An 18,104-nucleotide genomic window follows, 5' to 3' on the forward strand; every position below is an offset into this window, starting at 1 on the left:
CTCTGATTCCTTCATCTTGATTAAATACTTCCTAGCAATCACAATTTCACAACCCTGTCGTATCTTAAACCCTTGCTCCACAATGGACTGGCCACCAACAATGGAAACAACTTTGATTCTCGTATACTGAGCAAATTTAACAGCCTCGTCCTCAATTTTCAGAGCAAACTCTCGAGTTGGCACCATAACAACTACATAAGGAACCTCAGCCTCAGTCACATACCCTAAACTAGCCAAAATAGTCTCTCTATTAGGATGACAACAAGGATCAAGAGCAAACACAGAGATTAAGTAAACATACCTCCTCCGATCACAAAACTTCTTAGAACTAAAAGAAGTTGTCACTCGCTTAAAACCAAAGATTCGTATCTACGAAGGAAGATTAGAATTAAGCCGGTCAACAAAGCCAGGAGGATCAATATAAAACCTACCCAAAAAAACTTGTCCAATAGCACTAACTCCTTTATCAATTATAGCGAAACGAGCCCAGTCATAGCGTTCAGAAAGTCTGTGATCCTGTTATGGTACAGCTCCTGACACATACAAGGCTTCTTCTAGATCACCTTCTATAGTCTACATACATGCAGTGGAGACATGAGTCTGATCACCTATTGGGCCCTCTCTAGCAAGACCAAAATCTGAGAGTTTGGGATAGAATTTCTTGTCCAAGAGCATATTTGAAGATTTAAATTCTTTGTAAATCACTTGAATCTCCAAACCCTCATGTAGATATTGTAATCCTTGAGCGGCACCAAGCATAATCTGCAATCTTATTTTCCCAGGAAAAGTAGGTAAAGTACAACTAAAAGGATGATCCTCTAAACTCCTATTAGGCATAAACTCATACACTAACAACCGTTGGATCCCTTTTTCACCATCTACAGAACAGTATCCCAAAAGCTTCACCAAATTTGGAAGATTCACAAATCCCAAAAATTGAACTTTTGCAAGCCAATCTATTTTCATGTTTGCATCCTCCAATGTATGGTATGGAGCCTTCAGTAATGAATGTTTGCTCAAATTGAAGTAATCCCAAATACACAAAATTATTTCAGCATAATGCTCGACATACATCTGCCACCTTGAAAACCATCTAATGGAAATAACGTAGTACAAGTTTCCCTCTTTCAAATTAATCAACTTAGACACGATCCGTTTCTCTTCCTCCGGTGGAATCGGCAAACAACTTGCACCATTATCAAACTGGAAATCCAAATCAGAATCCAACTCCGAATCATATTCCGAATCCGAGGCTTTATCTTTGTTGTTGTCTCCTTCGTGGTTGCTTTCTTGTAGGAAATCATCAGCTAACAGATCATTCCCGTTAGAAGATAAGTCTGAATCGGAACTAGGGTCGTTGCCTCCATTGTCGAGGTCGAGGTGCTAAGGCAGTGCTTCTTCTTCAGATTCGGAGGAGGAATACCTAAGAAGCTCGGTGTCGGCTTCTTCTAAGCTGTTAAGAGAGAGTTGCTTCTTCGGAGCTGAGTAATAACAAATGTCTTGAAAATTGGTGGATGTATAAGAGTTGTCTGACCAATTCAGTCCCTTCATTTTTGAAAATTTCTCGAAGGCGTTGAGGCGGAAATTGAGCATCCAATCCGGTTCTCATTTTAGGGTTGAGATTGACTTAATGATGAAGGAATCAATGTCGATGTTGAAACCGAATTTGAAGTCGTAGTCGCAGTTACGGAGGATCGCATAGTTTGTCATCGGAGGTGGTGTTGCGGGGTTCATAGCTAATGTCAGCGCAGATTTTGAGGGGTTTGTGTTTAAGGGTTTGTGAGATTGGGAAGTGGTTGGAGATTTTATGAAGGGGTGTTCGCGGGTGTGTTGGGGGCGTATGGAAGAGAAGCTACTGTTGAGAACATTGCTCGTGGCTTCCTCGGTGACTTCGCTTGGTTGGGGTGATTGGGATAAGGTGAGTTCGGGTGGTTTCTAGGGTGGCGGTAGTTTTTGGATGATTTCTTGTTCTGAATATGAAATTTTAGGTTTTTGTTGGTAATGAGAAGTAGCTGATATGGTCTTGTGAGATGTTTTCTTAAAACATGGATGGGTCACATGAAGATACTTATCAAAATCTCTTCTATTTCTAGGATGGGTTTGATATTGATGAAAAAGTGTGGAAGAGGTATTTGTTGGTTGGTGTTGTTGGTGATAATTATTGTAGTCATGTGAATAAGAAGATGATGAATAAGAGTTAGGATGAGGTGGATGTGGTGAATACCCATGATTTAGATACAACTTTGGTGATGATGATCCAACATGAGTGTAACAAGGGGTAAAAAGTTCCCATGAAAAAGATGGAAATGAAGATGTGGTAGGAGATGTAAATGAGGGGTTTGTGGGATAGGTAGGAGGAATACTCCATGGAGGATATGAAGGTGTATGATAATGATAATCCATAGAAGGATTTGAGTACATGGATGAAAGCACCAATTGATAGGAATCTATCCTACCAAAACTATGAAATTAGGGTTTCAACAATAAAAAAAAGAAAGACATTAAAAAGAAACTAAGAAAATATACATAACAGATAACTTTTGATTTCATTGATAATTTTGTCATCTCTCAATGAGTACATATATAGCAGTAGTAGAGGATAATAACTAAAGGCCCAATAACTAATTAAAGCCCACCTCAATAATAATTTAAGGTCCTAAGAACATTTTAAAAAACATTACAAATTAAATAACAATAATATAAATTATACTTCTAATTAATCATAATCCCTACTCAATCATTAACCTGAAAAGAAAAACATTAAAATTAGAATTTCTTAATGCTGTCAGAGGCCACCAACAGGAGTGTTGTCGAGGAGAATGACGTCGTTGATGTCGAACGCAAGAGTTGTGGGAGGTGAAATGAAGAGTCAGACAACGAGAGAGGGAGGTGAAGATGAAGAGAGATGAAAGGTTATAAATATCAAAATGATAATTGAGAGTGGAGCAGTTGAAAATAAAGGGTTGTATAACCACTGCATAGTGGAAGTTGAAGGGAGGGAGTGATAACGTTGGAAAAATGGAAGAGGGACAAGCAGTGGTGAAGTGGAGGCTCCAGGAACAAAGTTGAAGGATGAAATACTCTTCTCACAGGAAGCCACATGGCGGCTGCAGAGTCAAAGTTGAAAAAGATAGAATTTTCTTATATTTATAGATAGGTTGTATCATTGACCAACTTCATAACTTTATTAAGCAATATTTTATATTTTTTGAACCAACTTTATTTTACTATTAAAAGTTATTTTTAATATCCGAACTTTTATTTACCTAGTTTGTATTTTTATAAATCAACAGTTCACTTTATTATCTAACTACTAAAAATCATATTTGATATCTGAGCGTTTATTAACCAACTTCATCACCTAAATAAACAATTGTTTACTTTTCATTAACCAATTTTGTTTTACTACTAAATTATTTTTAATATTTTGGCATTTATTAACCGATTTGATCACTTCATTAACCTATTTTTTATATTTAATTAACCAACTTAATCACTTTTTACTGTTCACGTACATGTCATTGCTCATAAAAATATTTTTTATTTAAAAAGATAATGTTCACCCTATAAACACGATTTAGGTATAAGTATTGATGTAGGAATTGAATGTATGAATATTATTACTTATAATTAAATGATATACAAATTGATTTTAGAAATATTTAGATCTACTCAAAAAATTCTTATGGTTATGAGACAAACAACAAACATAGACTCGTGTTGTTTTTTTTAACTAATAGTCTTAATGTTTTGAACACTATTCTTTTAAATATAAGAGGTAAACTACTTATGTAAGTTATATTGAGAACCATAAATTATTTATAGAGTGTTTCTAATTAAAGCTTTCATTATTATAAAATGGTTTATCATGGAATCCATTCATATTTAACCTTATTTTCAATTAATTAATTAATTAATTTTTAAATAAAATTTAATTAAACTTTTAACCTTATTTAATCAGTTAATTCTTTAAGATATTTATAAATATTCCAACACATATGTCATGTAATACTTAATTAGTGGGTTGTCAGCACATGCATTTATCATTATGCTATACTAATTTCATGATAAGTGGTTTACTTTCATAAGTTAGCACATGCATTTATTATTATGCTATACTCATGTTAGAATTAAAAGTGTTGGAAATTTAACCTATAACTATGGAACTCCTAAACTAAAAAAAAATAGTTTTAAACATTTCATAAATTGCCTCAAATTGTTGTTGTTTTAATTTTCTCTTACCTAAATTTTTTTATTAATTAATTTTATTTGTATACATAACTTGTTTAAGTCTGATCAATACAAATTTATCTATCTTTTTTATTAGTGTTTTTCTTTAATTACTTTTTACACTAATAGAATTTTTTTATATGAATTTAAGTTTCTATATAATACTTGAGTGGTACTTGCTTTTCTTTTAATTTAAATTCCTCTTATAATTCATAAGAAAACCACCGGCAACAAATTATCTATCTGGTTGTCATTTATAGTTTTTTAAGATTTTTTGAGCTAATCATTTTAAGATAAATTTACATGAGATAGTTTTTCATAAAGAAAAATTAAAAAACTGATACAGTAGCATTTACGAGGTGAATATGTAACTAATATAAAATTAATTATATTTTCGATATATATAAAAAACTATTGTGTGATTGTTTAAATTTTTAAATTTTTATGTTTATTTATATAAGTTTTTATTCGAAAGTTTGATTGTTTAAATTTTTGAATTTATATATTTGTTAGTCTTTTTTATGGATGGTCTGATGTTAAAAATTCGAGTCAATACTCGTCCATGGTTCACAACAAGAAAATTTTAAAATTAGCTAGGGCAAATACGCTAATTCGTAGCTAATCTCTATCAAACAAAAATAGTTGGAGATTTGTTGGGGATTAACTACAATATATGCCCTAGCATGGATTGAGTGGCAAATTATCTTGACAAAAAATTCCTAGTAAAATTCAAACTAATATTAAATTATTCCTAGCTAAACCACAACAAAACAGTAGCAAAATTTCGAAGTTGAATTTATACTTCCCAACTAAACAACTACAATATGACTACGAAAATATCATAACAAATCTCTAGCTAAATATTTAAAACAATTTTACAACTATTTTTTATTTTCTTTTTTAAATAAATCTTAATTAGACTAATTCATACTTTTTATAATTATTTAAATAAAAATTAATTATACTATTTGTAAAAAGTTATTCGTAAAATTAATTTTTAAAAGTATTGAAACTGTTGATATTTATTTAAATTAATTAATTTAGTTTTTAAATATAATTTAATTTTTACTTAAAATACTAGTCATTAAATAAACAAAAAATAATAATTTTTTAATATATTTAACAACACTTAAACAATAGACATCACAACAATATTCTAAAATCAAATTTTTAATATATTTAACAACACTAAAACATTATACATTACAATAATATTCTATTTTATTTCCAATTCAGAAATCACAACTCAGGTTCCATATTAACTCCGGTTTCCGAAATAAATTGAAAAACATTCTTTCACCTTTATCTCCATGAGTTTTTTCAGTTACTTCACTTTGCATGGGTGCTTTTGGCATGGATCGAATCAATGAAAGGATTGGCTCCAACATCGGTGCCAGATGTGTTTGGACAAAAGAGGTCATTGCCTTATCCACAACTTTTTTATATCTTCCTCGATGGTTCTGGAATGACTAGTGACATCAACAAATGGGGCAGACATAGTTCTTCTAACATCTAAGCTACAATGCATAAATGTATGCCTTGTCTTTTTCTAACCAGAAACTTATACCCACACTTTAGGATCAATCATCGGATGATTGGAAGAGTCTTCTTCATACTTTTCCAATATAGCCGTGTCATATGTCTCCTAAAAAACACATACGAAGAATATATTAATTATGTAAGCTACATTCATGTTAAACATTACACATTTAATTTTTAAATTTTAATAACTTCGATCGTTGAGAGACATATTCTCCATCTTTTTTCTTATGAACTCGAGCATACACATCTCTAAACGAAACTGTATGTTTCAACTCCTCCTCCTGCAATTCACATTTAAAAAGTGAGTGAAAAAAAGTCAAGACATGAAACTAATCATGTGTTATATTTACATAATATCTCTCTAAAACAAACAATACTGTTAACCGTATTCATAAACCACAATTTACATTAAAGAATCAACAATAATATTATAAAATGATGTTATATTCCTATTTGAGTCCACAACCTAAACATAATCTTGCCAAAACTGTGACAAAGCATGAAATCTAAAACCATTTTTCCTATTTTAGTCCACAGCCTAAACATAATCTTGCCAAAACAGTGACAAAGAGTGAAAAAATCAACTCCATAACTCTTGTCAAAAGGATTGAATTGAACTGGTTATATGATAATTACATTTCTTCAATCCTGATCAGGTTTTGGAAATACTAATCAGCAACTTCTGTAGAGAGAGTAGTTTGTTGGCAGCTTTAGTACATGTCACAACTCACAAGTCAAAAACGATTCTTTAGCCAAAATATTCTAAATTGGCAGCTTATGGCAAATATGAGTTTAAAGAATTGAAATAGATATTGTTTCGAAACATTTTAAGATGAAAGCCATAGTGATCAAAAGACTTCATACATATTCAAGATAAATATTTTACTTGTTTGGAGGAAAGAACCAAAAGCAAACATTTCAAAGAAAATTGAAAGGGCTACAAAGCCATTGTCATCAAAATTAAATTTTACGTAAAACAGTAACTAAATTTGTCTAAAAAATAAAACAGGATAAATCTGATTAACAAATTACGTTACTAATAACGCCCAATGCCCCAGACTCTAACAACACCATCAGTATATCCACTAAACAAAGTGCTTCAATTAATGGATATAATGAAAATAAACAATGTTTAGCACACAACCAGTGAGAGAACCATTCAGAATACAAATGAATGAGTGTAAAAACCATGGAAGATTCAATCAGTTACTAGCAAAGTAAACACATAATTCAACAAAGTGGAGAGAAAAATTCACGTTATAAACTAAGGTATGTTGATGTATACAGTGGATTGATGGTCTAATGTATTTTGGATGTTTGATATAACTTTTTAATATCAACATTCCTAAAATAGTAAAGATAACAAAAACAATATTTGGGCTTCTATTAGTCTAAAATTAGAGAACTTATAAAAATGTTACCTAAAGCAAAATTACAAGTATTAAGTGTATTGAACTAATCAGCTAAAAAATATACAGTGCAAAAAGATCAAAGTGAACTAGTGAAGTAAATTTAAATAAAATAGAATTAGTATAGGCATCAAGACCAAAATGTGTTCATAAAAGCAATTATAAGCTTACTTAATCTTTTATTAAGCATAACATGGTAGGTTTTGACCCCTAAGCAGTAGAAGTTTTGGCTACGAAGGTTTAAAGACGAATAATATCATTCGACAGCTTCATTTGAAAATTATTCATAGCTGCACATTTAAAAAAGTTATGATGTAAAAGATACACAATGTAAGTGTAAATTTATTCTACATTGACATCTAATTAAAATTTATGGATTCACATGCAAACCAGCATCTAACGCAACCGCAGAAGATTTCTTAAACCAGCATCTAACGCAACCGCAGAAGATTTCTTCTCCAACCATCTACTGTCAACGGATTCAAATTCTGCTAGTGTTTCCTAGTAATTAAGCGCTTGTTGAATTGGTTCATTAGCCTTTCAATTAGCTTCGAGGCGTAAATGTATAACTACTGCCTTGGCAAAACATACATAGTTGTTTTTTTTTTCTTCACACTTATTTTGTACATTTGATTCAAACATTGGTATTCTCGTGTAATCTGTTAGATTACCAACCAACTGAGAATCACTTATGAAATATACAAGATTCGTAGTCTAAAACCGGTGCTTACAATATCTTAAGAAAAAAACTTCAAACATCAAATCTCAATCTTACCTTCTTGGAGATCTTAAATGAGAGTTGCTTCCATGTAATTGAAGTTCTTTGTATTCTTTGTAGCAATCAAAGGAATTACAACTTCAGCCTTGAGTCTTCTCTGGAATTATCATGAAAAGAAAATTAGACATAGCTACATCTCGCTCAACGATAGACCCAACGACCCCTTTCCATCAACTCAATGAATCATCTTTTCTAAAAGACAAAGCATGAGAATTGTCACACCTAAATTACAAATCAAGCTCAATTCTTGTCATTGGAATAACTAATAGTGTTATTAGTCTAATCTTAACAAAACCTTAGAGGTTTAAAAAACAAAAATTAAGAAAATTTGTGTATTTAGTGAAACAACTTAGTTCTTAAGCTGTTTTCACCTACAACTTATTTCCATCCAAGATATCCTAATAAAACAACTAATAAAATAACATGAAAACACTAAATACTTGCACTATAGAAGTGTGCTAAACTATCCATCAACTTTATCTAGTAACTTTGGAATCAGTTTCTTCTAACAGCATTCTAAAAAATAGTATTGATAATTTAATCTAATTTAAATATTATATCAAGATATTCATGATAATTATATCTGAAAATATTAAATCAACAACAACTATATCTTAAAATTAGTAAAAAAGAATATCGATAGTTTCGATCACAGAAAATGCATTGTTTTAGCAAAAATCGAAAAGAGATGCTTTACAATTAACTATTATGATAGAAACTGTGTGAATTGGAGAAAGAGATATTTCTGATAAGTTTTATTAGAGTGAATGAGTGATTTTGAGAGACTTGATTCAAGAAAAATCAATTACCTCAACTATTAGGTTTTGAGAAATGCGTGAGCGATTTGGAATGGTAAAGTAACTGATTAGAAAGTTGAAGCAACGAATTCCTAAGAGAAAGTTAAAACAGTGATTTCCAACGAAGAAGGAGAAGTAGAAGCTTTGACCAATGAAGGAGAAGCTGCAATTTCAATCAACGATAAGAAGCAGAGATTTTGATCGAGAAGCGTTGATTTTGATTTACCAAGGAGAAACATCGATTACAATGACGGAGAAGTAGCGATTTTGATTGGAGAAATTAATAAAGGAAAGGTGATTTAAGGAAAAGTGATTTTAGGAAAAGTGGTTTTGATGGAGATTTTCCGTTTGAGAAGGAGAAGTGATTTTGGAGAAAAAGTAATTTGGGGGAAAAGGGTTTTACGTGAGTATTTTATGATAAGCGTTTTTTTTAATTAAAAAATTATTTTCTATACGATGTTTTAAGAAACCACAGTAACATATAATAAATAATATTTAAATTTTTTATTTATCTAATTTTAGTTAAATAGATGTCTTTTAAATTGAAATTAACTATGAAAATAATTTGTAATAAAATTTTGGTAGCTAATCTCTTAATTTCTTGTAGTGGTTGTAGAATTTGTTGAGAATGAACATTTATTGTGTGACATTTGTAAATTGTAATTTCAAAATTTATGTTTATTATGTCCATAAATATATAGCTGATTGCTGATCCAATAATCTAATATCTTGATTGGATTAAAGTTTTTAAATTTTGATTTAGTGTGGAATTAAATTTCAAAGAAATATTCTATATTTTATTTAAAATATACACTACAACAAAACTGAGCTTAGGCAACGCTCGAAAACCGCGGCTAGATATGTAAAAACCGTAGCCAAAACCTTTAGCCCGCGGATATCTAGGCGTGGAATATGCGCCCGTTGCCTATTCCTATAAACTACGGTTTTTTCACTTTAGCCCACACGTCAGAAAACCCGTCGCCTATATATGTGAAAAGGGCACGGTTTTCCTAACTAGTTTTAGACCGCGGTTTTGATGAAGCTACACTTATATAACCGTTGTCTATTGATTATACCACGGTTTTCTAAGTCAACTTTAGTCTACAGCCTTATCTAATTAGTAACGAGTTTAAAACCGTTGTCTAACCTTTATCTCAATTTTGCATTAGTTTATACGCTTTTTTTAATTTAATAACATTTTCAATTAATGACAAAATCAAATTTATTACAAACACTTATGATAAAGTAATGATTCTAATACAATAATAAATAATATGAAGTGCAATTTACTTTTTATTATGTACAAATATATCATTCTAAAACATTAATTAATAATATAAATGTAATAGAATCTCTAGTATTAAATAAAACATTAATTCTTTTTACCCTATAAAATGATAAGCTAATTTCTACATATAAAAGTTTTACAAAAGACAACTAGAAAGCTACAAGACTACAATATAGCCCAAAAAAAATTTCTTGAGGAGCTTGTTTGTCATGAAGTTCTTGGTTCTGATAGTGAGAGCCTTGTTCATCTCCGGTTTTTTAAACTAAGTACAGATGCCTTCAGTAATTCGAAGTCTTTATTTATAACCTGTAATTACAAAAACAATTATATTGAAATTGGAAACTATCAAATTTATTTCAATAAATAACACAATTATAAATTATCTTTTGCTTCCATTTTATTATTAGTTATGTGTGTTGTAATATTTGGAAATCATTGATAAGCCACTATTATTTGTATGGTTACTGATAGATGCACCATTCACAGTTGATTCAAATGTCACATTGACAACATAACAGAATGAGTAATTTCTCCATGTACCACCTCAATGCCGGAATTAAAGTTCAAAATTTATCATGTGAGAATTCAACCAAAATCATTAATTAAATAGGATCAAATCTCTCTTCAGTTTGGTTGCAACCAAAAATTACTATTTGAGATGATACAATTATAGCCACTGAGTTATGTGCAGGGAGAAAGGAAATTCAAGACATGGCCATTTGAAATGAACCTATTCCTCACCTAGATAAAGATTTTTTTAAATTTTCTTACATGGCTCTGCTGCCCGTCATTAGTAGACGGTTGCAAGGAGCAGTACTAAGATCCAACAATACGCACTTACTACTTAAAAGGAAATAAGCAAATTTTAAAATTAAACCATTCTTAAGGTGTTCAAAAGATGAAGAATTAAAACTTAATTTTAACCACCATTTCTACCTTATTTAAAGTTAAGAGAAAATAAATTCTCCCTGCACAAAATAAACCTTAACAAGGGTTAAGAGGATCCGAATTCAATAGAAGAAAATTTTGTGAACCAAATAATTGACAAATGAAATTTAAAATCACAAACCTCATAACTCCACACAGATAGAATCAAAACTCATAACCACATCTACAAGATTTCAATTTCTTATCTCTCAAATCCATTCACATAGAGGACAAGTCTTTTCTCCATCCTGAACAAAACTGGGAATACCACAAAACAAACATGTCAAAGAACATTTACCCCAATTATAAACAATAATCATATCGCAAACTTAAGCATGAGTAACCTTTAAAATAGGATAAAAGTCCCAAATCCAGTTATCAACTAATAACTCAGTAAAATTTCAAATTAAAAATTAGTTAACCAACACTCGATAATACAATAATCAATAGTCCGTCTGTCCTAAACCCATTTCTGTAACAATTGAGTCTTTTGTCTATCTAGGAAATAAAATAAGTACTGCTGACAAGAAAATTCAAGAAACCTCGAGAGAATGCAAGACAGAGCAATTACTTCCTCTCCAAGTTGAACTACAAGTTCATCGATACAAGTTGAGTCATAAAAACGAAATTAAGAGATTTTAAGGGTTAGTTAAAAAGAAAAATGAAAGGAGAATACCTTGAAAATTAAGTGATATCAATTTTTGTTCTGGTGAAGACAGAGAGAAGATGTCAGTTTACATGAAAATTCAAGAAACCTCGAAACAATGCAAGACAGAGCAATTACTTTCTCTCCTAGTTGAACTACTAGTTCTTACCTAACTCATCGATGAAATTTGAGTCATAAAAACGAAATTAAGAGATTGTTAGGGTTTAGTTAAAAGGAGGAGATGAAAGGAGAATACCTTGAACAGTGACGAATCAAGCTTGAATGATATCGATTTTAGTTCCGGTGAAGACGGAGAGAAGATATGAGTTTATTGTGATTGTGAGGCATCCACTCAATGATGGAGGCAAGAACAGGAAAGGGATCGAATCCAGAAAATGAAAGGGATGGTGATGAGATTGTTGTCGTACACGAAAGGGGCGGAGTAGATGAAGTGGGTACTGAGTAGAAAATGGCTGGAATGATGGAGGCGCTCCAGAAAGAGGAAGACGAATACGGCTAGGGTTCAATGAGGAAGCGAGGGAGACAAAGAAACCATTTACATTTATATTTTTTATTTTTTTCTAAATTTATTAAATAATTATTCATTTATCATTTATTCATAAACATAAATAGAGAAAAATTTAAGAACACTTCTTTTTAAATAGGAAATATGTAATTTGCTTTCAATGCAAATATTAATATAATATTCTTAATATAAAAGTATTTATTAATAAATATAACATCTCCATATTAATAAAAAATAAATGCATTGTTAAAATATACCATCTCAATATTTAAATTGCTATAAAATATATTAATTACGTACTTAACTATTACAGCATCTCAGAATTAAAATTTTCATGAAATATTTCATTCATAAAAACAAATGCAAGGTTACAATTTTACAAATATACCTATCACTTGTAAGTTGTAACTAAAAAGATGTACCTATCATGACATTTATACAGTTTTTATTTAAAAAGTATAGTTTACTATTTTACGTTATAATAAATAGCATATAAATATTAATATAATAATTGTTAAATAAAAATATTTGGGACACTAAAAAAATATAATTTTATTTATTTATGTTCTTTTATCTATAACACAAAATATAGTTTGTATATATTACATAATATATTTTTTCTAATTTTTTAATCTAATATTTTTATTTATTTGTAAAAAAATATTTTATTTTATTTTTCTAATAATTTTATAAAATATTATAAATTAAATATTTATTTAATAATATATTTCTTTTTTTAAATCAATAAAACAAATTGAAATATTTATTAGTTATTAAATTAATAAAATAAAAAGGAGAAGGACAACAAATATATGCTATTTAATAAAATAATAAAAAAAGTGTAAATATAGATTTAGTTGACAAGTCCGTTAGGCACAGACGACTTATCGTAGTTGAAAAAGAATAGGCCACGGTTATAGCATGTGGCTAGAAATATCAACAACTAAAAAACTGCAGTCTATATAGAATAGGGGGCGGTTAACTTAAGCCCACGCTTTCTAAGCTGTAGCTGAAAGTGAATAGGCTACGGTTTTTTTCAAAAATCTAAAAACTTGTCAACATGTAAAAAAACCGCGGTCTATTGCCTTTCTGGCTACGGTTTTTAAGCCGCGGTCTATTATTCCGTTGCCTAAAGTCAAAAATGGTGTAGTGAAAAGTAAGCATAAATGTGTTAAAACAATACAAAAATCATAATATATATATATATATATATATATATATATATATATATATATATATATATATATATATATATAGATATATATATATATAAGTTTACTATTTTCAAGTTATTAATTTTTGACTAATTTATAACTAATATTTTGAAAAAAAAAAGTTAATCATAAAAAACTAAATAAATAAAATGTAAAATTGGTACAATGATTATATTGTTAACATAAGGTAAAATGACTACCATTTGCTTTTAATGATTGGGTGATTTTTTAAATCTTGTTGAGATACATGATAGAGTGAATTAAATTTAAGTAGAAACTAACAAATATTTAATGATAGCGGTAAATTTATAATCATTAAAAGTATTGTTGTTAAAATAAATTAGATATGTCATGTACCAATCTATTTAGCACAAATTAGTCTGGTAAATGTACCTAGTTTTTTGGTTGGGTACGAAGTTATCCTTTTATATTAAACTGGGAAAAATATGAACGCTTCGTTGTGTCGATCTCGCCAACTTGTCTACAAAGCTGAAAGTCAACACGCCAATTCCCTACTTGGGGGTTGCATGCAGATCTATAAAATATAAACGAGTTGAGTGAGAAGAGAAGTCGAGTCATATGTGAGATGTCACTTGGAAGTTAAAACTTATAAAGCTTATGAATTATAAGCGAGTTAAGATTCAGATAGCTCGTGCTTCATGTATAAGGTGTGACTCGGACAGAGACATGGAAGAAGTGACACTTATAGCTTAATTGACCATTATCTTAGATTATTCTTGGGATCTCTATATAAGCCGATTTCTTTTTTAGTTTAAGGGATCCGAAATTCTTACATTTCTTGAAGAAACTCAAAGTATCCAAGTTATAGAGAGAAAAGAGAGTTACTGAGAAGATTTATTGAAGTGTGGGCCCGTTTTAGAAGAAGTGGAACATGGGCTTGTTACTGAGAAGATTTCTTTTGGGCCTAAATTGATGTTGGGTGGTCCAGTGGGGCATATGTCCTTTGACGGGGCTTGCACGAATTTGGTAAACTCCAAAAATTCAAAGAAAACAAAATTAGTGGAGTATTTGGGGGAGAAGGTTACTATTGTTCTGTCTTTTTACGATTGCTTAGTTCCACGATCCAATCGCAGAATATGTTGTTCGGGTTCAAAAAAGGGCGATAGTCATGACTATGAAGACATTTCAAGCAACTTTTCTCATCTGGGCAATTCTATGACAGATTTAGAGGTGAATAGATGCAATAGAAGATTCGTGAGGAAAGAGTCTAAGGTGGGTAGCAAGATTTGGGAATCCATTTCAAAGGTAGGCGTGATTAGCAGGGCAAATGAAGCTCTGTGCATCAAAGAAGTTGAGGATATGGAGGCTAGGGATAAAGAAGGGGTTAAGAATAAGAAGGCGGTTAATTTGTTGTCAAATGAATTTACTCACTTTCATTATAAGAGATGGATGCAGTTCTGTTAAAAGGAAAAGAGTCAACTTCATGAATAGGTCTGGGAAGGTTGATATTTGTCTGTTGCAAGAGACGAAGTTGTCAAGCTTTGATGATTCAACGGCCTATTCTTTTTGGGGTAATAAAGATGTGGATTGGTCGGCGTCACATTCTAGTTGCGCTTCAGGAGGTATGGTTATTCTTTGGGAAAAATCTTTACTGTCAATTTTAGTTTTACGGATAAGGGTTATATCGGTATCAACTTAAATTGGAAATGATATATTTATAATATTGTCAACATTTATGCTTCGTGTAACGCTGTGGATAGGAGGACTTTGTGGAGATCTCTGGTGGACTGAAGGTTGAGAAGTGGGGGAGAAGAAGTGTGTTTGGGAGGCGATTTTAATGAGGTTTGTTGTAGGGAGGAAAGAAAGGGGGAGAGGGCTTGCCATAGCAGTAGAAACATGGAAGAGTTTAGGAGTTTCATTGAGATTATGGACTTGGTTTATTGACCGTGTGTGGGAGGTAGGTTTACTTGGTACAAAGACAATGGAAAATCGATGAGTCGTCTCGATAGGTTTCTAGTGTCTAATAAGCTTATTCATGATTGAAATATTATAGACCAAAGAGTGGGTGCTAGAGACGTATCCGATCACTGTCACATTTGGTTTAACGTGGGTAAATTAGACTGGGGACCAAAGCCTTTCAGATTCAGTAATGCGTGGTTTGGTCACGATGGTTTCTTAAAGTTTCTAGAAGATGAATGGGCCAAGTTAGATGTGGAAGGGAGTGGGGAGTTTATTCTTTATGAGAAACTTAAAAGGTTGAAAGTTAGCATTAGGAAGTGGAATAGAGAATTGTTTGGGTGGATCGATTTACAAGTTGCGGAGAAAGTGGATTCTCTTAACATTTTGGACAATTTGCTGGCTGAGCATCATGGTGAAGACATTAAGAGGATGGTAAATGATAGGTATAACGTGACTTCGGATATTTAGAAATCTTTGAAGTTGAAGGAAAGTATGCTAAGTCTTAATTCCCGTCAGCTTTGGTTAAATGAAGGCGACAAAAATTCTGAATTTTTTCATAAGTCATTTAAAGAAAGGAGGAGATTGAACGCTATTACGGCTGTTGATTCTGAAGGAGGCAGGATGGAGGGTGTTCAAGCTGTCAAAGATAAAGTCGTTAGCCGTCATGTCAAAGATAAAGAACGCTATTAACAGTCACGTGCGGTTGCTTAAAGTCGTTAGCCGTCATGTAAAGGCTTTGGTGATTTTGGTCCGTATAAATATTGTCTTGCAACATTGAGTGCGGTCGTTGTGGCGGGGTTAATTTACCACAAATTTTTTTGTCACAAAAGTATGGATAAAACTGTATTGAAATATAAACCTTCCAATATCGTTTTGTCAAGACTATTTTTTGCAATAACAAACCTTGATTTTGAAACATGTGTATAGTGCTTATTTAAAATTCTTAACATAATGCATACAATTTTCAAAGCAAACTGCTGTAATAACACTCACTAAAGACATGTATAAAAAACTATTTTATCTCTCCAGAATCCTTCTTGGAGGTTGTTTTAATTTTCTACCAATTTCAACATCATAGTGTTGAAGGTACCATTGCTTAAACGGTTAGATGCGCCATCTGTATCATTAGATGTGCCACCTGGATTAATGAATCCAAATCTAGTGGTTGTGGCTTTTTCTATTTTATTTTATTTTCTTTCTTTCATTTTTATTTTGATTTCTTTTATAAAATTGATTTTAAATTAGATTTTACTCTAAAAATTCACAAAAATATTTACATCATTCCCTTGTCAATATCTCTTGAGCCTCCCCAATATGGAGTGCGGATATCTCTTCTTCTAAATCCCTAGTTGTTTGGAAAGGCGGAGTAAATGATGTTTAAATAATTTTATAATTAATTAAAAGAAGAAAAAAGAGCATACTTTGTTAGATAGCTTAAAAAAAAAACAATGAATCAATGAAAGTTGCAGTCAAACAAATCATTGCAACTTTCATCGATCCCTTATTTTTCTTTTTAACTTATGTGAGCAAGTTATGGTTTTTTTACTTTATTTAATTGTAAAATATTTCATCACAATTACTCCATCTTTTCCATTTTAAAAAAATATTAAAAACTTAGTTTTTCCATTTATTTTGTATAGAAAAATATATGTATTCACAACCAATCATGATTTATGATTTTTTTAGTTAATAACATTAATGGATTAGATATATATGCCTTACTATATCTTGATTGCCATGGTGGAATGATGAGTCTTAGGTTCTTAGGGACCTCATTTAAAACAAAGGACATCCTTTTGAGGTTCTTTCATTTTCTTGGAGGCTTATTTACATAAAATTTTAACAAAGCATAAAATGGTCAACAGAGTATTTTATTTAAATTCTGACTCTATTTATATACGAGGATGTGGAAAAGAGAAGAATGTTAATTACATGGTTTTTTTTTAGGGGTGTGCATGGATCAATAACCAAATTAAATTGAACCATATATATGGTTTGGTTTGGATCTTAAAACTATTTTATTAAAACCGGTTTATTTTTTTAAAACCGGTTTATATATGGTTTGGTTCGGTTCTAAACCGGTTTTTCACAAAACCAGTTTTAACAAAAAAACCGGTTTTAAACCGGTTCTCTCAAAACCAGTTTTTATTTTCTTTTAGAAAATCAGTTTAAAACCAGTTTTTTAAAAAAAAAACAGTTTAAAAATCAGTTTTATATCAAAAATTATGGTTTTATTTTTTTTAACCATCCTTTTTACTTTAACTTCGTACTTTGAAGTAGTGAACACATAATTATTTTAAAATAGTAAATATTTGGGACTTATAAGAGTAAATTTTGTTTAATATGTAAAGAGACATAAGTTCTACAAAATTAAGATTAAAACTAGCATTATTTTGAAATAATGAATTTTATTAGTATTTGTTTATATAATTTTCACTAAGTCAACTGAGTTTGTTGATTATTTATAATTAATCAGTATTTCAGAAATTATTGGCTTTAGATTATCAGTATTTTATAATAGTTTCTGCTGTATAGTTATAGCTACTACAAGTTGATAGATATCAACTCTATTCATACAAAACAACTCTCATCAACTCCATAATCCATTTTATAATACTATTTGAGCTTTGTCAAACTATGGTCTCGGTTTGTAAATAATGGGCACCCATACTTGAACCGGTTTGTAACAATGGGTACCGGTTTTTTTTAATGGGCCACCGGTTTGTAAACATAAATTTGGGTTGGATTTTTAAATATGATTTACTTTGGATAGTAATTTGGTTTATGGTTACCGGTTATTTTGGACACCCCTAGTTTTTTGAGTGGC

At 30.7% G+C, this 18,104-nt stretch overlaps 2 long non-coding RNA genes across 4 annotated transcripts; both read right to left on the reverse strand.

Annotated features, from left to right (window-relative positions):
- Nucleotides 1–5,358: 5,358 nt before the first annotated feature.
- LOC131611626 (uncharacterized) lies at nucleotides 5,359–9,121 on the reverse strand. Of its 2 annotated transcripts, XR_009287058.1 has the most exons (4): nucleotides 8,769–9,121; nucleotides 7,957–8,056; nucleotides 5,962–6,053; nucleotides 5,359–5,875 (listed from the first exon to the last, which is right to left on the reverse strand). It is a non-coding gene; the product is annotated as an uncharacterized LOC131611626 (long non-coding RNA). The 2 variants fall into 2 exon arrangements; XR_009287057.1 differs by having other exon boundaries at nucleotides 5,359–6,053.
- Nucleotides 9,122–10,067: 946 nt separating this feature from the next.
- Nucleotides 10,068–12,171, reverse strand: LOC131611627 (uncharacterized). Of its 2 annotated transcripts, XR_009287059.1 has the most exons (5): nucleotides 11,874–12,171; nucleotides 11,648–11,677; nucleotides 11,514–11,559; nucleotides 11,114–11,229; nucleotides 10,068–10,350 (listed from the first exon to the last, which is right to left on the reverse strand). It is a non-coding gene; the product is annotated as an uncharacterized LOC131611627 (long non-coding RNA). The 2 variants fall into 2 exon arrangements; XR_009287060.1 differs by lacking the exons at nucleotides 11,514–11,559; nucleotides 11,648–11,677; nucleotides 11,874–12,171 and having other exon boundaries at nucleotides 11,114–11,489.
- Nucleotides 12,172–18,104: the final 5,933 nt, after the last annotated feature.

This window comes from Vicia villosa, linkage group LG6 (assembly GCF_029867415.1).
Source record: "Vicia villosa cultivar HV-30 ecotype Madison, WI linkage group LG6, Vvil1.0, whole genome shotgun sequence".
Classification (NCBI taxonomy): Eukaryota; Viridiplantae; Streptophyta; class Magnoliopsida; order Fabales; family Fabaceae; genus Vicia; species Vicia villosa.